Source organism: Ostrinia nubilalis, chromosome 15 (assembly GCF_963855985.1).
Source record: "Ostrinia nubilalis chromosome 15, ilOstNubi1.1, whole genome shotgun sequence".
Classification (NCBI taxonomy): Eukaryota; Metazoa; Arthropoda; class Insecta; order Lepidoptera; family Crambidae; genus Ostrinia; species Ostrinia nubilalis.
In genome coordinates this window covers 6,901,254-6,926,780 of record NC_087102.1, presented here as the reverse complement: position 1 = coordinate 6,926,780, position 25,527 = coordinate 6,901,254, and the positions used below count along the sequence as shown (strand labels likewise).

General features: G+C 33.6%; 1 protein-coding gene and 1 long non-coding RNA gene across 2 annotated transcripts in view; one reads left to right on the top strand and one right to left on the bottom strand.

Moving 5' to 3' along the window:
* LOC135078843 (rap1 GTPase-activating protein 1) overlaps positions 1–25,527 on the bottom strand; it is a 394,789-nt gene that overhangs the window by 227,320 nt on the left and 141,942 nt on the right. The window lies entirely within an intron of this gene.
* On the top strand, positions 17,304–18,566 carry LOC135078466 (uncharacterized). The gene is made up of 2 exons (XR_010258621.1): positions 17,304–17,540; positions 18,404–18,566. It is a non-coding gene; the product is annotated as an uncharacterized LOC135078466 (long non-coding RNA).

The following is a 25,527-nucleotide window of genomic DNA, read 5'->3' as shown; positions in this document are numbered from 1 at the left end:
GGATGATAAAGGGAGCATATGGCTTTTTAAATACACAATCTTATCGATCCATAGATAAGTTCAAATGGAAATCTAATTGATTTTACGTCCAATTAAGTCTCAATGGACTTTGGAAGTGATATATTGATTAGAAGCCCTAAGGGAGCGTAATGGTTTAGTTAGACAATCCTTTCTGTTAATTAGCAAAGTCTATCAAAGTTGTTAACGTGTTTTGAGTGATCGATAATACTAGGTAATTGAGAATTATTGGAGACCGACAATTCTGAACTAATCAAGAAACAAACCTGAAATGTTATTAGATTTGAAATAGACTACAAAATCTTAATAATAAGTGATCATGCTCGTGCCGTACATTTAGAACCAGTTCGATTCGAAAGAAACTATAATTGCTACTTCGACCTACGCCTATTTAAATCATGACATCTGCTTCTTTCATTTTGCATTTGTCACTTTGTGTATTTCTAACGATTTCATTCAAACTAGAATTGACCGGATGTCCATTTTGTCCAGTTAATTGACCCTCTTTGAAATGTTTCTTTATTTACATCTAAACTAGTTTGATGTCTAAGAAAGTTATATAGAATGGACACAGATATTGGCATAGGTTTGCAAGCGCGTGCCATGGCGTATCCCGGATGATGGAGAATTTCTGAGACAAAGCGATCTGAGATCAAATGGTCATTCCAAATATTCAGGTCATCTTTGCAGAAACATAGACCAATAGTGGAGCCGGCTGCTGATAATACGGTGCATTTATCACCGTCAAGCGTATCAATACAATCGGGAGTCTGGACTGGCTGGACCATTCTGATTACTGGGTCAAATATATTGACTGTCAATAAATAGATGAGTAGAGGTAGCACAGTATGAAATTTTCTGATCTTTAGATTTGTTATGTCATGGTGATTGACAGGAACGGTAGCTCTCTGTTTTTCATTTCACGGAATTAGGACGATTTGAAAGTAGTTTTTGGGATCTATTAAATTCAATCAACATGGGAACACATTGCCCAAATATCCTGAACCTACTACTTTTCCCTAAGAAAGGCCATTACAAGTCCAAGAAGACATTATTCTCAATTACCTCGTTCCAAACAAAAGTGAAATTACAACTGCTGTTACTCCATAAATTATACGTTAGCTCACAGCACAGTGGAGTTTGATAAAGCAGACTCAGCCCAACAATTCATAAAACCCACAATTGGTTGTATAAAACTAATTTTACAAATCAAGAACAGAACATTTTGTGAGCAACTGATAAATGGCGTGGTTCAAATATTTGTAATGATCTAACTAAGCAGTCGTGAACTCGTGTATGGAACTCGTCTTATTTTTCGTTCTTTTCAGACAAATTACATCCACTGCTGGACAAAGGCTGCCCCCAAGGAGTTCGACATCGATCGGTCCTGCGCTGCCCACATCCAGGAACTAAGCGTGACCTTCACCAGATCGTCGGTCCACCTAGAGGGAGGCCTTGAAATCATTGTAGGACGTGAAAACTAGTCATGATTTAATCACCAGTTTAGTATATTTACATCTAACTAATCAACGTGACTATTTTTGGTAGAGTGGCCCTTCTGCTTACATGCTCTTTAATGTCAAGTAATAAAGTCAAGGTCTCACCCTTATTTTCTTAAAGAAATGAGGCGGCAACAGTTTTTTGCCGTGGACACTACCTATAGTTAAAAAACGGCAAAGTAAAACACAGTTACGGCCGGTTAACTCCTTCGAAATGAGAAATTTCAAAAGTTAATTTGGTTTATGACTCGAGTCGCCAGTTAAATTATGTTTCTTCAAATTGAACCCGTTTTTTTACAGCTGGTAAACTATCACCAAAAACGTTACCACTTTTTCAAGAATTCGGTTATTCATATTTGTTTTAGACGTAGCTAACATATCAACGAATAGTATCATAGATAATATCACATCCTGTTCAATAGACCCAAAGGGCAAGTGCAATATCGTTCGCGGAACAATTTCGATGTATCGTCTTTAGCTATCTCTATTGGTTTTGCTAGAATTTCTACTCTTTCCTTTCTTTGCTTAAGTAACATTTACATAAAGTTTAAACTGACACGATTAGTTTTACGTTAATTAATCCTACTTCCTTCTAATATTACTCGTATAAATGCGAAAGTTTGGATGTCTGGATGGATGTTTGTTACTCTTTCACGCAAAAACTACTGAACAGATTTTGATGAAACTTTACAGTATTATTGTTTATAACCCAGAATAAAATATAGGCTATAATTTATGACGATATGTGACAAACTAAATTTCACGCGGGTGAAGCCGCGGGCAAAAGCTATAACGAAAAACCCCAAAATTCTCCTAACCAGACAAAACCGATTCCATAATTCCGTAAAGCGGTGAAATCTGTTAATTACGGATCCAACTGTATTGTTCATTTCCCGACGACAATTTGATAAGCAAAGCGAGGATAATTAAAATGTTTTAAAATTTAATATTTCTTGGATGACTTTCCGTCGGAAATAATTAAGGACTGCCAGAGAAGTTGTTGGTAATTAAATCTCGAGCAACGGAGCATGTTAGTTAGTTTGTACAAACGAAATTAATTTTTAAAGTCGTTAGGCTTTTGTCGTACTTGTTCAGACAGCACATCAGATTTTTTGTTGCAATATAGACCGTATTACAACGAGATAAGACCCCATGTTGCTTAGCTTAATGCGCTGTCGTCCGCACCAGAGGGAAGGGAAACTGAATAAAAAGTGTCGTAATTAGAGGACTGGATTGAGTTAATTATAATAAGGACGCTATGATAACTCTTAAATAAGAAAGAACTACCTTTTTTTAAAGAAAATGTAAGAAGAAATCTACACTAATATTATAAAGAGGAAAGATTTGATTTTTATTTGCTCCTAAACTACTGGACCGATTTAAAAAAATATTTCACCATTAAAATCTTACATTTTTCTGATGAACATAGGCGGTAGTCGGTACGAAGTTCACCGGGTCAGCTAAGTAGTACTAGTATTAATATAAAACATAACTTTAGTATTAATCGAACCGAAATCTAAATAAATATTATATAACTCAAAGCAAAGGTGTCAAAGGTGACTGATTGACTGACACAGTGATCTATCAACGCACAGCCCAAACCACTGGACGGATCGGGCTGAAATTTGGCATGCAGGTAGATGTTATGACGTAGGCATCTGATTCTGCTAAGAAAGGATTTTACGAAACTCCACCCCTAAGGGGGTAAAACGGGATCCACGCGTACGAAGTCGCGGGCGGCCGCTAGTCCTAGATTATGCTTCGTCCGACAGATAAGTTCCAAGTATACTCGTATTATCATGCAATAAAAGTAAGTTAAGTTAGTTGGTCTAAGTACCTAGATACTAAGTAAAGTTAGTATAATAGGTCCTTCAAAGGTGTAACACTTTACACACTAGGTACCTATATGGGAAATACCTGTGTCTTAAAAATGGGTCATAAAATAACCAAAAAGAATCGCACGAGGCGACTGCTCATAACCTTACGCGTTAGAAATAGAAGCTTAAAGCTTTCATCTCCACATCAAAGTCAAGGTAATGGGGGCGTGGAAGCGGGACGGAGAGCTTTAAAGCTAAGCCGTTTATTAATTCATCTGGCTTTTGTGTCGTTTAAACGAAATTTAATTAAACTGCGGACTAGTTCAAGGTGAAGGCAAACGAATTTAAAAAGTCCTTTCGAAAAATTTCAAATATTTTCTTTTTGGTACCGTATTGTGAGGCAAATGAATTTGAAAGTCCTTTTCAAAAGTTTCAAATATTTTCAGTTTTAATTCTGCCTACGATACTATTGTCTGGTAAAGTCCTAAATAATAAAGCTTTAGCAAGCTGAAAAGCTTTCAGTGATATGTTAGAGCGAATTCATTTTAAATCTTTTAAACCATTCTTTGTTCAATGAAAATATTCACTTCGTAATTTTGTTTAAGCTGCTTAAATTTCAATTCGTTTCTATTTCGACTATACATTTTCGTGTTTGAAATTTATGGTTTGGGCTCTGAATTACTCGCGTGAATTGGATTATTAGTGTGGTAAAGGTAAACGCAGTAAATTATCCTACTAATATTATAAATGCGAAAGTTTGTAATGATGTCTGGATGTTCGTTACTTTTTTAGGCAAAAACTACTGAACGGATTTTGATGAAACTTTACAGTATTATTGTTTATATCCCAGAATAACATATAGGCGATCTGTGACAAACTTTTCACGCGACTCTATAAATAGAGTCACTTATTAAGGCTGAGTTGCACCACGTAATTTTGATCGTAACTTTGACGATAACCGGTGGTTTTTGTATGGAATTTGACACTTTTTTGACGTTTGTCAAAGTTAAAGTAAGATGGTGCAACCCAGCCTAAGTGTATAGTAGCATTTTTATGGTTATAGTGAAAATAAAACTGGAAATTGGAAATCAACTTGTTTTTCCATCGGTCGAATATTTATCTTCTTAAGAAATGCTTGTATACCGTTAATCTGTTGGTCTGTAGCCAGTAGCTACTTTATCCTATGCATGTGCCAATAAACCACACCATCCCACGCCCCACCACAGTCTTATGTCTAGTTCTACTTCATCTAACTTATATCTATCTTCCTTGCTTATCTTTTACAGTAAACTTTGTTTGTCTGCTAAATTAGATATCACGTAATGAAATTACACTGCAGCGACAACGCGAGAGTAAGATATTGTGCTGAACAAAAGAAGGGGTCGCATGCAATACATTGTTGGAGATGGCGACGCGAACGCAACATTGTTTGAAGAATATTCGTCGCAAAATATTCGCCTGCACATAGGGTTGGCACTAGAGAAAAGTGCGGACAAAAAAAATAAAAATTAAGTCATGGCGTTGGTTGCTCGCTTGGTGTACCTACTCGTATTTGAACGGACATGAACGAGTTTTCTTGAATTTTAATGCAACAAAAAATTAACAGAATCTTTCGAAATCACACCATTTGTTACAGATTCACTTTTATGATCGCTTTGCTATTGGAGTTACAAGACAATAAAATATGACTTTATTAAATAAAAAAACAACAACTCATATTACACTCCTTTAGGCAACTTTGTTTGAGACTCCAACAGACTTTTTATTTTATTATGTAAGTGCCTAAATTGCGCCAGTTTTTCTAAGACTGATAGTGCAAAATATTCGACTTTACAGGCGGTAACCCTACAAGCCCAGTGTGTCGTAAACCAGTCCAATATCGTGACACGTAATTCATCTATACAAAGTGATGACACAAATTGACGACACGAAAGCCGAACTGACAACGGTGTGGTTGTCAGCCCACTGTGTTATACAGTGCAAATATTTGTCCATTGACATTTGATGCGGACGGGCGATGGTCATCAAGGTAAACCCTCAGTGTTCTATACATATAATTGAAATAGGTACTGTTTTGTAACGAAATTGTAGTCTGATTTGCGTGCCTTTTTTTCTGCCTAGATATTATTTCGACGTCGTTTATTACTGCTCTACAGCAAGATAATGTTTTGTATGTAGTATCTAGTATGTCAGCAAGTAAAATTGGTTGAGAGAAAAGTAATAATGAATCGCCTTAAGCGAAAAGTTTGATCCTCGCTTGGATCTTTAAGAGATTACATTTTCTAGGTGTACGAGTACGTGCTATTTGGATAAGCTAACACAACTATGTTTATTAGTATTTCTTCCTTATTTATTCTTTTTTCATTAATTATTGTATTACTTAAAGACAAAAATTGACAGTCAAAAATAAAAAAGGTAACTTTAAAATCACAATTCCCAGCGAGAGACTCGCATTGGCTATACCAGTTTCATTTACACAAATTACAATTTAAAAATAAAATTCGAAACGTCCTCACATTGTTTGTGTACACTATGGACATAGTTGCTCTAAATTTCGATCCTTATTTTCATAGCCATAAGAGCAAAATATACTTTTCGAGGCTGTACGTGCATTGCGCACGTTATGCCCGGTGGTGTAGAAGTGGCGGTAACAAAGCGGAACTGCCCGAAGTTGATACAGTGCAAATTGTTCTGCGGGTTTGCTCCATAAAGGGAACTTTGACGAAGCTGTTCTATTTTTAAATATTTGCATTTTTTTTCTATATTTTGCAACCAGGAACAGGCACTTCCTTTCTATTTTTGTAATAATTAAGCATCATGATTATGATTGCCAATTAAATATTGCTGATTGTTTTTTATTTCCGTATTATTAATTTGTTCCGTATTTTGTAATTACATCACAAGGGGAAAATGATATTTCAAAACCGGAACGTCTTTACAATTCGTTTAAAAAAGGAATAAATAACAATACCGATGAACAATACCTAAACTGAACGTGTATTGAAAAATGTATTTTCAGAGAATCCGTCACATCACCATGACAATGTTTAGAAAGGGCTACTCGATCGAGTAACGCGTGCCGAAATTAAAAAATCAATCTTTTGTCGCCGCCCTTCTTGACAATAGGAAGCGAAAAGTACAATTTTTAATTTCAAATTCGAGTGTCCAGGTTCATTGAGGAGCACGCGTACGGCAAAATTAATTAGTTCCATCAATCATCTTGTGAATGGTGTCAGTGGATGCGGCCCACTGGGCTCGAAAAAAGGCCAACTATCGCGGCGGGTTTGTCAAAAAATAAATGTAACGTGATTCGGGTATTGTGTTAACCCTTCCATTACTCGGGAAAAGGTAAAAAATACCGAGTTGTGACGTTTGCACCGGGCGTGTAGCGGTTGGGCGGAGATGAATGGGGACAATATTTTGAATATTCTGTACCGTAATTGTGTGTGAGGAGGTCGTTGACCGAAGCAGAAAAAAATACAGAGCATAATTAAATATTCTTCAAAAGGAAAATACATATACTATAAAGGTCTACAAACATGGAACTTGATAGAGTAAAAAAAACGTAAATTAAAATTCGTATGGATTTGGTTCAAGGATACTTTTTCGAAATTTTAATTTTATGTAGATGTTGTTTGTTGATGTGTAGTAGCGAGTTCCCTGAAAGTGGAGCAAATAAGCTGTTATACCTGTTAGTTAGTTTTACTAATTACACTGTAATATAAATGAGAAATTGACACGCTACGCCAATTTTCGTGAATTTTGGTACAGTGATTTTTGGTCCAATTTGTCGCAACTTGCAACAAAAATTTAAGGGGTGAAATAAAAGTTGACAGTTTACATAAACAACGAGCTTCTCCAATATCTACTACTATTGTATTCGTAGAACCTTTCAAATACATTTTTGATTCGATGTTGAACTTTTTTTGGCATTGTTAACGTTTTCCAATATTTTTAGGGGTTCAAAAACGGGCAATATTTTGGATTTTGTTTTCTGGGACTCGATAGTATTCCACGGAAGTTTTATTATTACAAATGGCACCCTCTTATCAGGGTTCATTTTTTGTCATAATGACAGACGTACATACATTCATCATCGCGTACAGCCGAGAAATGATTTGCATATCTATGGGTGATAGTTTGAATATGACAGCAATCTATCAAACGGTGACAATACTAACGCGCCCTGCGCACGCGATCGACCTTTTACTTTAAAAAAATATACTCTATGTCACTGTGTCATAAACGCTATGCGTATTCGCTTAAAGTTTAATTTAGAAAATATTTTTAGGGTTAACTTTGTCTATGACAGATTTTGTCGTTTGATGTGTGATTGTGATTTTTTTTAGTTTCATTGTAAAAATATGGAACAAAATGGATTACTGTAGATTATGGTTGTAAGCTTCCAAAATCATGATTTAAATGGAGCTTCAACTTGAAGTAGGGCATACTGAAGTCGCAAATATAAATCAATCTAACTTAGATATAAGTCAACCTCTGCTACGAAAGCTACAATTACAGAAAACCACAGGAAAAAATATTAGTATAGGTTACTGTGAATGCAATAAATTCACAAATCGTTTAGCTCTGATTTGTAGCGCCTACTAAAAATGCAGGATGTCTATAAAATACTTCAAGCATGAACAATGTTTTCAAAAATAACTCACCAGAAGTGACATTAAACGTAAATAAAATGGTGGGCTCGACGCCTTACAATTGTAAATTTTTACCTACGAATACATTACGAATGACAATGCAGTATGCGCCAGCGCATCCCGTATGAAAAAACTCATTTGCATTTGTCATTTGTTGTCTGTGACAATGGGAATTCGAAAATCACCCTCTTGTTTATGACTATTGATCGACTTGTTTATCATTTTTACTTTTTAAAAATAAATAAGTAAGTATTTTTTGAGTGTCGAACGGGAAATACTACACACACAATGGTGTTTTGTAAAGTGATTGAACTGTGTCATCTTTAACATCCATAACACCCGAAGTGGTGGTAGGGCAAGCAAAAGCAATATTCGGGAAAGCATAATAGTATATATGTTACGGTTAATGTGATAAATTGAAAATTATTAATAATAACCGGTTATTATGAATAATTACCGACAGTCGCGGTAAAAGTGATAAATTAATCACATTTAACAGTGATTATTTAATAATTCAACCTTAGTACTAACAAATTTCATAAAAGAGAACAACATTTTGTGTACATGCTCCTGTACAGCCAAACTTTTGAACGTTTTGATATCATATATTAATATAATTTGGCATAATAAGTTTGGAATGTTTTTGCATAATATTACTTTTCCATGATGTCTATAACATAATGTTTTGATTTAAAGTGAAAAATAGGTTAAGGTGCGGCGGGGGTGGCCCTTGGGCCACCCCTAAGCCGCCTATTTAGTTTTATACACACATAAATGACCTCATATTAATCACATTTATAACCGGCGATTATTCATAATTTTCACATTTATCACTTTGACCGTAACATATACAAATAAAGAATATTTTCAAATTTCAAATTACTAAGTAACGACAGTTTGGTTTAAATTTTAATCGGCCTTATTCATTAGAAAAATAGCCAGTTTCTTTAAGCGGAGACTGTACTTATGAACAGTGGGCAACACCCTAAAACTCTTGGACCAAAATCTTATCACAAAATCTTCGTAATGATAGCGGTATTGGAAAAAAAAGCCTTACCGAAATTACCATCTAATTTAACGAATAATGTATGAACATGAATAAAACACGAGAATGTAGCACGAACAAAATACAACAAGAAAGTTTAAAATGTTGGATAATAATGATGTTTCAACATCTAACGTGAGGCATCTAATTGTATTTCAAATAATTAATTTGTTGCTGATTACTTAATATATCAATAATAAATTTTATTTTGTTTATTTCGCCTTTGAGGCGTAAATTGCTCAAATTAGAAATCATATCAATTTAATTAAGTAAAACAATTATAATTACGAGGCTAATCACGCATTTTCCAGAATACAAATTAACCTTCAACCAGTGTAGAGAAAAATTGTTGTGGACCTTAAGTTTTCATAACAGGGATCAAAATAGGTGAGCAACACTTCTGCAACAAGGTACCACAGGCTAAGGTTTAAATTAACAAAAACAAACGAATGCTGTTACAAAATTTACTGCACCGTCTCACTGGAGCAATTTTAGAAAGTAATTTTTTCGTAAAACTTATCAGTTAAAACTACGCAATCAATTTTAAAATGAAACGTCGCCGCTCGCAGTATGATTAACTACGGTGTTGGTTACAATGGGTAGTGGAAATGACTGTGTCGAATTTATGGGGTGCCAAGTAGAGATGCTGAACTATTGATCGATAGTATCTCGAAAATCTCATGAATGATTTTAGTTTAGCCTTCCATACTATTCTCAAGTAATAGTATTACTACAACAATTAACATAAATAGTCAAAACTATCAGGATAGACTCTCGAATCTCCATAGTCCATAACAATCGATGGTATCGATGCTATTGATAATGTGAAGTAGGGCCTGGTATGCCTGCCATAATACTATGAATAGGATCGATACATCTTTTGCATTGCAATTCATCAAAATTCTCAACATATCTTGCGCTATCAATAAAAACAAAGATCTGGCAATAGTTATAGATCATATCGGTAGACTATACTATAACAAACAAAATATCGATAGTAAGCTATAGAGCGGCATCTCTAGTGTCAATAACTAGGGTTGCTTTTGCCGTTCCTACTTAACACCTGCAAAGTCAAGCGTTTAAGGCGATTTGATAAATAACAAATACAAGAACCCTCTCAATGAGACTAAAACTTTTGTTTAGATTGTGAGAAAAAATAACCCCAAATTAGAAAAACTATTGTTCATTACTCTTACGGATCTGCATATTGTGACCTTATGAAGGTAAAAAAAGCTCTCTTTGTATTTAACTTTTTAACTTAATTATTAATGTGTGTCAACAGTCTGGAGCCCTACAGTAGGGCTCTACTATTAAGACGTAGAATTTCGAAGACGAAGTTATTATTAGAAGGCTGTATTTATCTTGTCTGGGAATGAAAGTCGTTCAGAAATTACGACTTAACCCACAAGACTCTGTTTACTATCACAGAGAAATGTTAGGAGCTTCCAACATTATGTCTTTGTTTCATACTAAATGAACTTTCTCGATATTATTCTTTAAGTGTAGGTTAAAGCAGTCTTCCAAGGACTTGAAAAAAAAATCAAACATTTCTTTAAAAATAAAAAAATATCATTATTTTATATCATAATATGTCTTATAAGAACAGGGGTTAGGAACTTAGGAGTCTCCTTTTAAGTTTAAAAAACCTGTATTAGGAGACGCCCGCTCTTTCGATCAGCTTTACATAATAATAAAATAAAACTTGGCCTACTTTTAACTTGGTCCACGGGCCAAGTGGCTGGTTTGAATTTTTAAATATTTTTTCTTCCAGCAACTGGGCCCACTCTAAGATTTTAGAGTACATTTTTGTTGATTTAGCACAACATTGAAAGTGCTAAGTCTCAATTCATGTTCCTTTTCTATTTCGATAATATGAAAATTTATCAATTTTGTGTTGTTTTCTTGCTTTTCTGTTTTAATTTAAGCAGTCTCAGATTTCTTGAGACGCTAAAAGGGCAAAAGGCTCAAAGTAGGTAGGTATCCCTTTCAACATTCACTTCACTTTCGTCTACTTAATTATGGTTTCGACCTAGTATTGCAAAACCTATTTCAATCAGCTCAACCCTGGACCGCCTACAATCAACCTAGTTCTCGTTTGCGAAAGTGGCCATACACCATGCTCTTATGAACTTTGCTCCCAATCTTAAGTGAAATTTCTAATCAAACCTGTGGGCAATGAGGCAGAATTGTTTTCTTAAATAAACCCTTATTAAGTATCTTACAACCAAGACCACTTTGGCAAGAAATCTGTGTACTAAGCGGACTACAATATTGCAATACAGAATAGCCTGACACAGATGACAGATAATAGATCATAATATATTGGCTAGAACACTGTGCAAAAAATTAATCTTTGCATTCGACTAATTGAAAATGATTTCAATTGTATCGCGGATATTAATAAACAAAGATTTACGATTAGACAGCTGATTTCTATTTTAAATAACAACAATGATATAAAATGTTTCACACTATCACGCAGAATACCTTTAATTCATTTATAACAATATAGAATTATCAATTCCGGTTAATATTTCAACGGAAAATAAAATTATTGCCTGCCAAGACAATAAATTCGTTTTGTTTTTACGGTTTTTATCATATGAATACAATGTAAATGTAAAGAAATAAGCACTTGCAATTTATTATAATAAGATGTTTTATAAAATAATTACTTGCCAGTGCGTTAAATAACAACTGAGTCTGGAAATTTGAATGCGACTGAATTAAATTACATATTTTAATGTAAGTATTAATATAAGTCGAGTTTTGAAAGGAGGAAAAATGATTGGAATGTTAAAGACGTTTTAATAAAACATGCGTTGATGTTATTATAAACACATACTAAACATTTTAGAGGAACAAGTTTTCTCCAAGCACCGAACGAAGATAATCGCACAGTGGGTTTTGGAAAAAAAATGTATCATAAAATCTTCTTAACGATAGTAGCAAATCGTTTTCTGAGAAGGTACGTCAATTAGATGGTTATGTGGGCGTGTAATTTGAAGGCAGTGTAATTAAAGGATTCAAGACTTGTCATAATTCGACAGGTGAGCTGCTCAGTGCCTATTAAGATGCAAATGGGAAATCCCGAGTAGGAGTTTGCAAGACTAACATTACTGAATAGCTTACAATGTTCCTCCTTATAAAATTATATTGAAAGCGGTGAATGTAGATTTAATGATGTATCAATGTTTTTAGATGGAAATATCAAATTGTTTGACAAGCCAGACCACTTAAAATATGTAATTAATTAGTTACACTTATGTACTTATGAATCTTAAATAAGGCTAGCTGGGGCCGCTGCTCGTATGACGCTTATGTTACAAATACATTTGCACATGTTTCATGTTTTGCACATTTACTGTGTATCATTATAGATTCATCAGCGTCTCATATTATGTAAAGTGTTAATCCACTAGCGATTCACATTACAAGGGTTAATAAAACTATCGAGCCACTTGTAACAATGGTCTTGTAAAAATGTAACAATGGTCTAACAAACAATAACCCGGTCCATTTCGGGGGTATTGAATTTATTAGTCGGTAAAAACTGTGCAAATATTTTTTGTCCCGAGCGACATCCAACACGCCCCAGTGTGCAGTGCGCTGAATATCGTAACAGAATACGTGTGCTTGCAAATCAAATAGAGCTTTGTTTGTTTTTTTGTCCAGCGTGAATGGTTCCCAGCACTGGGTGTTTCGATGGATACTCTACAATAACAGATTGTGGTTTATTGTTATTGTATCGACAGAAAAAATAGAGCACGTAAAGTTCTTTTGATAGACGATGGAGACGTAATTCATAATTCCTTTTTCATAGAAATTTGTGGACCCTACTTTAATAAAGCTTTGAATATGAAGATACGAAGAATAAAAAAGTTGTTTAACTAGAATTTAATGTTTGATTGAAACCTCTGACCTATATCTTCCACTTGAATTAGTATTTAAGTAGGTACTACATAGTACTTATTTTTTCCAAAAGTTTTTCAATCCATTCTTTGTCATTGTTGTCTTTTAAGTTTTTTGTTATTAAAATAATATTTGCACGGCGCGACTGTGATCCCCTTTTCGCAAATTTACGCCAATGTTTGTATTTTTTTGCGCAAATTTTAATTGTAGATTTGTTTGCGCATGCTTGTTTGGTCTACCGCAAACCGGTCGGGTAATGAATACAATTTCGTACCTTAAATAATAAAAATATGCAAATTAAGTAAGAATTTAAATATTCAATAAGCCCTTGAACCTCGAATTAGTCTACTTGAAGTACTCGTAAGTATGTGTGCGTGTTTACATTTTTATGTAGTTTATTCAATTTTAATATTACTTTGGACTCACAAGGGGAATTCCTGAATGCAAAATTTTAGACACTTAAGAGCGTTTACGCGAAGCGCGGCGTTTCAAGGGGCATCATTGGAAATGATTCGCGCGCGGCGTTTTTTAATACTTTCCAAATGTTTATAGCAAAACAATAACAATGAATTAAATATCGTTTCAAAGTAAATATTTTAAAAAAGATGTTGTTTTATTATATTAAGCTATTTTTATGTTGAATAAAGGAAGAATATTGGTGAAAAAATCACTTTGATTTTTGGGTATTTCACGTTCTTTTAATTTGTGATTTCTTATTGTAAAATGCTTAAATCTAAAAATTTTCTCAGATAACTATTTGCCCAAGGATCTATGCTATAGGATATAAATGTTTGTTAAATCGTTTTCACAGTATTTTTATAAAAATTTCAGCTTGTAAACTGACGCTAAAGTGGAAATTTACAAAACCTGTGTGGACTTATCTTGATAGAATTCTTAAATACTAAACTAATCGCAATATTTTCTCAATTAACTATTTAGAAGACGAAATTGCCTAACTATTTATGCCTATAACATATTTGTAGTATTATTGGTTAATGATTGTAACGAGTTGAAAAAGTACTGTTTTTGCGCCAAACGGCGTAAACGCTCTTAACATAATAATAAATGTTCTGCTGAGCATTTAAGTTGATTTTTTAGCAGTTAAAAAAATAAACAAGACAGAAACACATTTTTACAAGATGTTAATATTTATTTTTGAGTTAAGGAATTATAAAATTAATTACTTAAACTTTTGTAAACAAAAGCTGCACTGCAACAATTAAAAAATAAAAATTGCCAACTCACTTTCGTTCGTCACTCGTCGCATTAAAAATATCGTTAGTCCAGTTTTTAGGGTTCCAAACAAAAATGTAAAAACGATCTTAACCGTGTCCGTTTTAAAATTTCAATAAAGGAGACAGCTTTTTATACTAACTATACCTATTAAAAATAATAATAATTGTGTTTTTACGACTTAGTTTATTTTTTTCTTTTTATCCACAACGAGGAAGATCTGGGAATGTTGACTGTTGAGATAATGTTCAATCCCTAATTCTGAATATTTTATAAGAACCTAGTAAAGGAACCCTACACACAACGACTCGGCTCACACTTGCCCACAACGTGTATCATATTTTTTGTCGATCGGAAGCGTCCACTGACAGATTTGGAGCAAAATTTATTGCTTCCAATTGAAAGGGTTTGACTTTAAAAGTGTCATTGTCATTGTCAACTGGAGAGCTGCCTTGTTGATATTGTTCCCTTCTTTATTTACGATAATGTACTATTTTCATGGAACATTTATTTTTTACTGTTGGCTTATCGCGTTTGCTAAACTCTGGCACGGTTTACCGATTTGGAGTCAGATCGGCGTAAAGTATTAAAAATAATTTATATCTTGCCGTTTCAATTCAAAATAATTTCTGACGTGTAGGATTTTTTTTGCTAAGCCAAATCCGTCTGTGCAGCAAAAGGTAGGGTAAAAGTACCTATGTTACCCTGGATATTTTTTATGTGAATAAAAATCCTCTTAGAAGGTATAAAATCGGTTTTCTAGTCCAAATTTGTCACAAAATTTTATTAAGTAGTTGTAAAATATCTAAAATCTATGTCCATAAAAAATATAATGGCTAATAAAACAAAGACCCTTTTATTTTTCCAGTCCACAAATTAATTTCGTTACACTCAGTAGCCATTTCCGTAGTGGATAAGGATGTAGACTTGTCATAATTGTCGCTTCACAGTGTTTGCGCACGCACAATTGTCGGCACGCGTTCCCTTATTAAATTATAAAGAAAATATATGGGAGAGGGAGAAGACTTCGAACGAAGTTTAGGGTTGAAGTCCAGTGAAAGTCGCGCGTAAATCTTTCATCAGGATGCGTGATGTTTCTTTAGCTAAGGCCCTAATCAGGCAAAGGCAAATAAAAAAAATCACCGTTTGAACAGTTTTCAATTGCACGCATTTTCAAGATTGCCGAAAATCAACTGATCAAGCTTGCGAATATCGTGAAAATTATTTTGTAGAAAGCTGAAATTAATTAAAGCAGATGGCACCGCAAGCCAGAGCTAGCTACAGCTAAACTTGTTTGGCCTAACACTCTTTTAACTAACGAAATTCATTTGTACTTTGTTTTGAAACATAAAAACCAAAAAACCTTTAACTATTAAAAAGTATACGCATAGATATGCATTAGGTTTTTCAAATTGTAGCTCCCACTGTGCTCGTTGCTTAACTCCCGCCAGCCCTTTAGGATTGTCTTGTTTTTACAAGGGGATCCACAGGAAGGGCTGATTGCCACGTGCTGCCCAGGTGGGTGTGTGATTTTTTGTGCGCGTGCGACGCGAAAGGAAACGGCGAAAGTAAAAGATATATTTAATGGCTTTAGGCGCTTTAGGTGGCTTACCGGTGTTAGAAACGTTTAGAATGATTAGTGAAGTAGCTTTGCGATTTTGTTAACTGATTAGAAGCTAATGTGCCACCCAGACGTAGTAAGAAGTACCTAAACAACTAAAGTTTTATTAAAATCAGTACATATAATAATATGTATAATAATTTAGCATTAAAGGGATAGAATAGATCCCGAAGTTATTAAACATGGTGATCGTCATTTTATTAAAAAAATGTATTTTATAATCAGTGTAATGTTGTTTTTAATATTACCAGTATCCTGATGGATGCTCTTCACCGTCCTTTGTTTCGCTCATCACAATAACTTCATGATAAATGCCTCCAAACTTTTACAAAGTTAACGGACTTTGAAGAAAACCCAATTATCGTCGGAGTTAACACACTAATCGCATTTTGATAAACAACTTTCTTGTACCAGATGCTCCTAGTTAATGACTTAAGACTTTATTTTCTTTGACTAATGACCCGAAACTTGTGAATTTCTTCGCTTCGGTTGTTATACGAATTAGTATTGTGATATAAAAAAATATAATTGGTAGCTAATTAAATGAGCTGTAAGATGTAAGTCTCGATTACTTATTATAGGTATAAAATGTAGACGTATATTGAACTTGAGAAAGAAGACGACTAACGCACAATATTACTTTGAATTCTGAAGTGTGGAAAAGTAGAATTTTTGTAAGCTTTATTTTAAAGGAACTGCGGTATAGCAATTGGTATCCTTACTCCTTATATTCGTGCTTTCTTGCTACGTCAAGTATCATCATCGTCATATTTTATTTCATTTTCCAGACGCAAATGGAGGATTTGGCCCCTACACTCCTCACGCTGGCCTTACGCGCTCCGGATGCCATTTGTGATGAATATTTGTGCCTCAGTCACCTTTAACCCATTTAGACCGATAATTATTTTTGTAAATAAAAATGGATTTTTCAGCAAGAACTTACAAAGGAAGACATAAAAATCATGAAAAAAATATTTAAAAAAAATATTCATAAAAAGGGGGCCGTGGGGAGCCCGTACCATATAGGGTACAGTAGGTCTATATGCATGCAAAATATACTAGTTGTTCAAAGAAGTTTTTTATTTATTTTTGTATGATATGAAATAAAATCACATAATCATTAGTATCATACTTGGCATACCTTTTAAGACGTTTTCTGTGGCACTAACCACATTTGGTTCTTTTTTTCTACCTTTTCCGAAGTTAGTGAGGATAGCTGATGAAGGCCTGGCTTCTTCTGACTTATTACGGTTATTCCCAAGTAACACAAAACACAATTATAAGAAGCGTACAACAGCATGAACCTACGTGCAGAGCAGTATATGAGCAGCATATGTAGCACTATATCAGCCGTATAAAAGTTTATAAGTGTCTTGTAAGCGCAATTTGGGCCCCAAATAATACGGCTTTGAGCATTATTAAATATTATTAGTGCTGCTAACCAGCGCTTATAATGTTATTGAAGACAGACATTAGTAAAGTTGTTAGACAGCATAATATTCTAATGTAAAAAGCATTTTATTAGATGTTAGTACAGCTTTGAAACAGCTTTCAGAATTACAATGCCAAAGTTACGTTTTATTCTAAGGCTGAACGTTTTATTTTGTTTGTTTGAAAGTATTCGAAAAAACTTATCGCATTTTATTGTCCGATTTGATTATTTTTCGTTTAGAGTATTGCAGTGCAATGGTGTTGTGAGGAGATGTTTTAATGTCTTTGTTTAAAATAATTTATCATAAGGTAAGTATCATTTTTTTTTGTTTCAAGAATGAAAATGAGCTGGGAGTATTAGTCTTATGTGAAAATATATATATGTTTGTGGTTTATAATTCACGCGCCCTCACAGAAATCCTTTTTTTAATAAAATAGGGACAAATTTAGAATCGACATATGACACTTTTTGTGATTTTTTTAACGATTTGATTAATTTTAACTTATAAAATTGCTTCTATCGATACTCCGCTTGTAAGAAAACTATAATAAGTAGTATTTCATGCATATGTGTATTATAATTTTATTTTCTATGTTAGAGAAAACAAAAAGCAAATGGCGTCAGATAATATTAATGTTTTAAACTTTCAACTAGTGTCTTTTAATGTTGTCAGTCTTATTATAGTAAAAAGAAAATGGTTAAGTCATTCAACCTACATATAAAATATCTAAGTGATATCTTTAGCATTACTGTAACACTTTTTAGGTATGTTATAATGTTCATTAGGTTTAAACGTCATAAAAATGGATTGCTTTAGTGTTAATCAGGGTACCGAAACAATAATTTAGAATCCTTTAATCACGTCATGATCCCCTACTCCACGTCTTTCAATTTTATCTGTCTCCAATTAGGTAGGTACCTAGTTTGACAAGTGTTAAGTATAAAATCATTATCACTACAAATGTAATTTGTAATGAAACACGATATAGCTACCTATCTTATTTTTCGCTCATTGTAATAGTAATAATTTAAAGGAACATTTGTAACTAGTTAGTAGTGTTGCTGTAGTCGTTTTTTAAGGGTATGCGTTATACGGGTAATTATTTAGTTTTCAGGTAGATAACTACTTCTCTATTAAGTCATAAATAAGCTTATTTGTTTTTTTTTTCAGATGCCTTTTAAAATAGTGCAAACGACCGAAAGGGATGAAGGAATGTTCTACGGAACTTCTTGACTCACACAACAACCGATTGTACTGTATTTTGTGTATGAGGTGTATCATTTTTTGGAACACGTTTTGCATTTCTTAAACCAAATATAAAGTTTGAATATTCCGTCTTTATCTTTCTCTTTACTCCACCTGTTCTCTTAGGCTGAGTTGCACCACCTAACTTTGACCGTAACTATGACGATAACCGATGTTTTTTGTATGGGGTTTGACAGATTTTTGACGTTTGTTAAAGTAAGTTGGTGCAACCCGGCCTTAAGTCTTTTTCCACTGTTTATTCATGTCAATAACGTGACACGTTCGACATAAATTTTCTAATGAATATACAGGACCTACTAACGCACAAATGAATATAATCATACGGCTCGTGGTTTTATGGCCAAATTATGACCTAAAGTAATAAAATATTTTTTTTTATTTATCTCATCATCATCATCATCAACAGCCCTTTACAGTCCACTGCTGGACTATGAGCCTCCTCCACTATAGTGGAGGGTTTTGCCATAATCTCCACGCTAGGCAGGCGGGTTGGAGATCGCAGTTTAAAAGATTGATGTTTTTCAGAGAGCGCTGCTGCCCATTCTCTGTTTGATGTGTAGTCCCTAAGTCGCCTCTTACGACACCCGCGGGAAGAGTAGGGGTTGGTGACAAATGTATTCTACTCTGCCGTCACCACACGGCTTATTTATCTAAATAGTGCTAAAAGCTTTAAAGTAGCAATAAAATAAGAAGATAACAGAGCTAAAACTTTAGTAAATGTTTGGCTAATGCTGAGCAGTAAATAAGCATAAGAAAAGATCATAAAAATGCGTTCAATCTGTAAAATGTGTTAATATATCTGAATGCACTATAGAATATTTCGACAACGTTTATTTAATGCATTAGGTTTTCTTATTTACTAATATACGGTTTTAACCTTTGTGTTAGTGTAAATGCTGTTAAAGGTGCTGTATATTAAAAGTAATTAATGTTTTAGTATGATTATAAGCCAATTAACTTAATTTTTTTAGACCATATAATAGCTTCATGCATTGTAAATTTTACCGCATTCTACTCAAAAGCATTTAAACTAAGTCAAAACTGATTTAAAGTGATAGTCTGACTTTAAAACGTAAATCAATCTTAACTTCAGTGAATATACAGATTGCGTGTTACTTGGGTTGCTATCAATAACCGCATTTAACAATACGATAACATAAAATTAGCTAATCCATCGCAGAAAACTCTGAGAATAATTATTTACATCGACATTATCTTTATCGCCTGAATCTTCGTCAGTCTGATCATCATTAGTGGTCATCTGACAAGACAGCAGTAGAAAAATACCATTATTGCTTTATGTTTGCTGAAATTATCAAATTTTTCAAGAATTATGGTAATATTGTGAAGCATCATTAGCCTAAACAAAGAAAAATAATAAAAAATAAATTATATTTTCTCGCATGATTTGCTTATGCATAGACCTACTGTACCTTATACGGTACACCTATTTAAGACTAAAAAAAACAGTATAAAAATAATCTCAATAATATTTTTTTTTTGTAGTCATGATATCTATTGTACTCTATTTTTTTAAATAAAATTGATAAATAATATAATTTACCATAAATAATATGAAATATGCCTTCTTGAATACATTGTACATATTTTTTTTGTTTTTTGTCTAGGAATTTCAAAAATATTTCCGAAAGCACTTGTTAAAACGTATTTTTAAATATTTTTATGTAAAATAATCACTTTAAGCTTACTGTCACAATCATTTTTACAAAATAACAACAGTTTGGTTTTTCAAAATATTTTCAAAAAGATACCGTACCACATAGGGTACGGTAGGTCTAAATGGGTTAACGAATCTACGGGTGGAGGTGGAGATAATTCTACATAAACATAACATTATTATTCAACATACAAACATATAGGTACATAGAATACTCCATTTTCCACACGTTACTTATACATGTTAAGCAGTAATTGTTTTAATTAATTAGATTCCGTGTGTCTCCATGACGGCTGTATAACCAAGGGTTCTGTATATTCCTGTAATTTAATAAGCAATAGGAGCTCGTAGCAATTAGTAATGATAACAACATGATGCTCCGTTTTAGTTGGAGTTTGTTACGCAAAACAAGGCTTTTACCTTTGTAGGGTGATATAATTTTCCATTATGTCGGGGTTAAGAAAAAGTATTAGGAGAAATTATTCAAGTTAACATAAAATGGAGGGTTATAAGAATATCTCATAAAACCAAGTATATCGAAACTAGAAAGTTATTTGCCGAAAAATTGTGACATCGAAAAATTCTGACATGGTCGATATTTAGAGGTTTTACCCTAATCTTTTTTTATTTAAATACAGTAGAACCTCGATAAGATAAAGACCAAGGAAAACGTTAAATAATTTGAGTTACAGAGGTTTTTACTTACTAAGGGTTTAAGTTAAAGAGTTTTTATCGGTGTATATTTTTACTTACAGAGGTTCGATTAAGAGCTTTGTTTAAGACTAATAAAGATAGACGAGGTAGCTTAAATTAGTTTATTTTACATTTAAAGGTAGGTATATTTATTGAAGTTTATTCTATATAAAATTCTCAGCATATGTTAATGCTTTCAGTTTTCGTTTTGACTTCATTTTCACTCACAGTGTGCAAAGAGATGCTGCCGGAACGAAGGTTAAAAGATACTGACACAAACAAACAAATAAGTTACTGTTCTTAAACTTTAGTCTATTGTTTACATTTGAAGCCATTTGGTAAACACGTGTAAGCAATGGACAATAACAATGGTCTACAGGAAACCTTCTTTGATTGCACATTCGTCTCATTGACAGATGATTGAACTTACAAAGGTCGTCGTCAGTACAACTTTGAGTTACTGAGGTGCAAAGCCCAAATTATTCGTTTAAGTTATAGAGGGTTCGTTTTTTAAGTAAAAGAGGTTTTGGACTCCGATGGGAAGGGAACAGGACATTTTATGAATTTATAGAGGTTATTACGTTATCGAGGTTTAAGTTATCAAGGTTCTACTGTATTTCAATTCAAAACAGCAGCTATTTACATTATTTGTTAATTAAACAAAACAATAAATTTCAATTTAAAGTTAAATAATACTGAAACTGAAAGATTTAATTAAAACAAATTCATAATCATTATTAATTTTAATTTTTGTTTAGACCTCGTTTTGATTACTTTCCTCGAAAGTTTTTTAATTACTTTTACTTGTTCCATTTATTATAAGTATTTAATTACCTATCGGTCTAATAAATTACCGGTAGAAAACTAAAAATTAAATAAAGATAAACATTATTTTTATGGTTATTTAGCGCCATCTAGTGATTTTGTTAATTCTTACAATACAATAGTTGTTAACGACATCTGACGGTGCAACTGGGAAACGTTGCGTTATGTTTCGATATCCGATTCATTAGAGAGTTAGTACGTACTGCTAACAATAGATGTAGCTATTTTACGATTGACACTGCGACATGTTTGTTTTGGATTTTAATTCTAATTAATGTATTATTATAACTAAGCTATAGTTAAGTATGTATAGGTTTCATGAAAAATAAAAGACTTTTATAATAATTTAGGCTGAGTCAAAATCTTGGGACAGGAACGAATTGATGCAGTCTAGTAGTCAAATGAAAATCTTGCCTAGCATTTCTATAACTTTACAAATTGATTTTTAACCTTAAAATTAGAAGCGGTAGGAGCAAAATCCAAATTGTCAAGCTCGAAATGCACAGTAAAGTGCAGCTAAAAAGAATCTCATTAAACCTCGATCTCGGCTAAATTAGTTCGCCTACTAGTCTTGGAACTAGCTTGGGAACCCTTCATTTGGCAAGACGTAAACTGTTTGATTTTTTCAATAAAATCTATTTAGACCTAATGGACATGGCGCACAATTTTTGTTGAAGATGCAAAAAAAAACTACGAAAAATTAGAATGAATACTGTATTTTTACTTTTTTGATATCTTTAAAAATGACTGAAATATTCAAGCTCAAAGTGCGCTCTTCCGCTAGGAGCGATTTTCCGCGCGGATTTTGAAAATGTGACGTAGTAACATGAAAAGCTGCATGTAAGATATTATCTGTGTACAATGGTTAGAATGGTTAGTAGGGGAGCCGAAGCGGGGATATCGGGAGATACTAAAGAGTGGCAGACTAACATACAAGGAAATACTTTGTACCTGGTTGAGTACCTCTAAGTAAGAATTTTTGATATAAAACGGCATTAGTTCTTATGCCTCTCACCCAAAAAATACCTCAATTAAACCCAAATTTGAGACCGCATTCAAACTTTGAGTGACGATGGAAACTAGCCTAGATGGAGGATACATGAAATTGAACTTCTGCTTCTTCATTGATAAAGATTTATCATTTACCATACCTTATCATTTTGTATTCCATTTTCAAGTCACTTTTTTTTTTCGCTTACTGTTTAAAAACACAAACGTGGGATTTTTTTAAAATCTCAGGTCTTTTGAACGCACATCTGAACGATGTCTGGTTTTAATTTCTTCAGTTACTCCGTGACCATGGCGCTTGTAACAGTGCCGAAATATTGGAAACTCAAAACTAAGGTACATGGTAGCAATCCCGTCAGTAATAATAATAGGAAAATGTCTTGAAAAATAAGTAAATCGTATATTACTTTATGTAACTAATTTTATTATTTATCATACTTATAACTAAACACTTCATTCAGGACTAGAAAACGATTCCAAGGATTCCACTTTTCTTCAATAGATGATTAAGATAAAGAGGTATTTATTATAAATTGCTCTTCCACCATTTCAATTATTCTATCTTACACCTTACTTGATGAAATCTTTTTCAATTTTATTTACATGGTCATAATAACATTTTCACCATTCCTCTGCACCAATTTGTGAGGTACACCTGAAACCCCCGATAAAGCAGCTATCATAAGAATAATATAAAAAAAAACATACGGGTTGAATTGAGAACCTCCTCCTTTTTTTGAAGTCGGTTGAAAAAACCCTTCTGACGCAGTTAGGTAATAAACTAAATGTATCCAATTTCACTCCAACTTACTGTCAACTCAACGACGCGCTTTAAAATCAAAGATTGACTTTGAATTATGCCTTATTTTACAATACACATTGAAAACAATATGACTTGCTTGAGCTTTTTCGACTTTTTCACAAAAATAACAAATAGAAAATGAAAATGAAAATGAAAATGATATTTGAAAATGAAAATGAAAATGAAATGCCATATGAAAGACACTTTTCCAATATTTTTGTTTGCCATGAGATTCTGGTACACCTATATACCTATCATTTAATGAAAAGATAAACTAAATTTATTCAGCACAACGAAAATCAGCTTTGGCGCGTAGCAATGCAACGTGACAACTGCAGTTCGGACTTCTTTATGCGTCCACTACACCTACACATACAATAAAATTCGAACTATCGCACATTTTTTCTTTTTAATTCTAATTCAGTAAAAAATGTTTTTGAAACCTTCATTCAAAATTCAAAAGTTATTATCATTATGACAGAACTTATGACCAGACTATGTACATTGAATAAAATATTTTTCTTTTTATCATCAAGCTTAGCAGTCTAATAAGTTACTATGACACTCGAGTTAATCCACATACAGCACCATAGCCTCCCCTTCTACAAGGCCCTCTACAAATGTCAAAACGTCACTTAACCCTTTTAGCACCAGTTCTTTTGTTTTTGAGAAGATGTACCCAAATTTTTATATCAATTAAATTATAGTCCAGTCGTTTGATACAAATTAACGTGGTTACCTGGAAAGTGTTCCGAGAGTTTTGAAAATTGGTGATTAAAATAGATTTCGCTATGCTCTCTGTTAGTCTGTTAGTTAAGTAAAAAAAAAAAAAAAATAAATAAAATAAGTGTGATTGCCGCGCTCGTTGCGAAATTGGAAAAATGCTGCCTTAGAGAAGATTTTTGATAGTTACATTCTTTCCTATTTCGTCGTTACAGCCAAATTACGTCCACTGCTGGACAAAGGCAAGAGGCCTTTGGGTTTTCCATAGGTTTTTCATAATGAATAGTCCTGCGCTGCCCGCATTCAGGTTCTTCCCGCGACCTTTACCAGATCGTCGGTCCACCTAGTAGGAGGCCTGTCCACGCTACGTCTTCCAGCCTGTGATCGCCACTCAAGAAATTTTCTGCCCCAATGGCCATCGTCTCTACGAGCTATGTGTCCCGCCTACTGCCACTTGATTTTAGCAATTCTGCGTGCTATGTCGGTCACTTTGGTTCTCCTGCGGATCTCTTCATTTCTGATTCGAGCACGTAGGGAAACCCCGAGCATAGCCCGCTCCATCACCCTTTGGGTGACCTTGAGCCTTCTTATGAGGCCTATAGTAGTAGTTTCCTATTTATTTCACGACTAGCTTTTGCCTGCGGCTTCACCCGCGTGAGATTTAGTGTCACAGATCGGCATAAATTATAGCCTATATGTTAATCTGGGTTACAAACAATAATATTGTACAGTTTCAACAAAATCCGTTGAGTACTTTTTGCGTGAAAGAGTAACAAACCTGAGACACAGGAATCTTCCTAGTTCAGGTATCAACCCACCAACATTCTTACTTTTTGTTTTTCCTGATTGTTTGTTATCATAATAATATTATCTGTAATGTTGGCGAGAAATAAACATTACTTTACTTTATTTTAAACTTCCAGACATCCAGACATCCAAACTTTCGCATTTATAATATTAGTAGGATACAATCAATTATGTAATGTAGAAACAAACAAGACAAAAAAAAATGTATACTTCAGCAACGCGAATTATTTTATACTTCAGCATATTTAGGACACCCGGCAGCGTGTCCTGCCATGATCAAAGAAAAAAGAACTCGCAATTTAGCAGGTAGGTACATTAATTTGACTGTTTCACAACAGCTCTAACTCTATTTAACTTACAGTACATTAAATTTATCACATTTATCAAAGCTTCTAAGCTTGTCTATGTCCCAAAAATTATAAAATGAAAAAAGTACTTAGTTGTCAAAAACCTTTTTTAAGGCGGATTTTTTTCAATAAGGCGGGCGCGCGC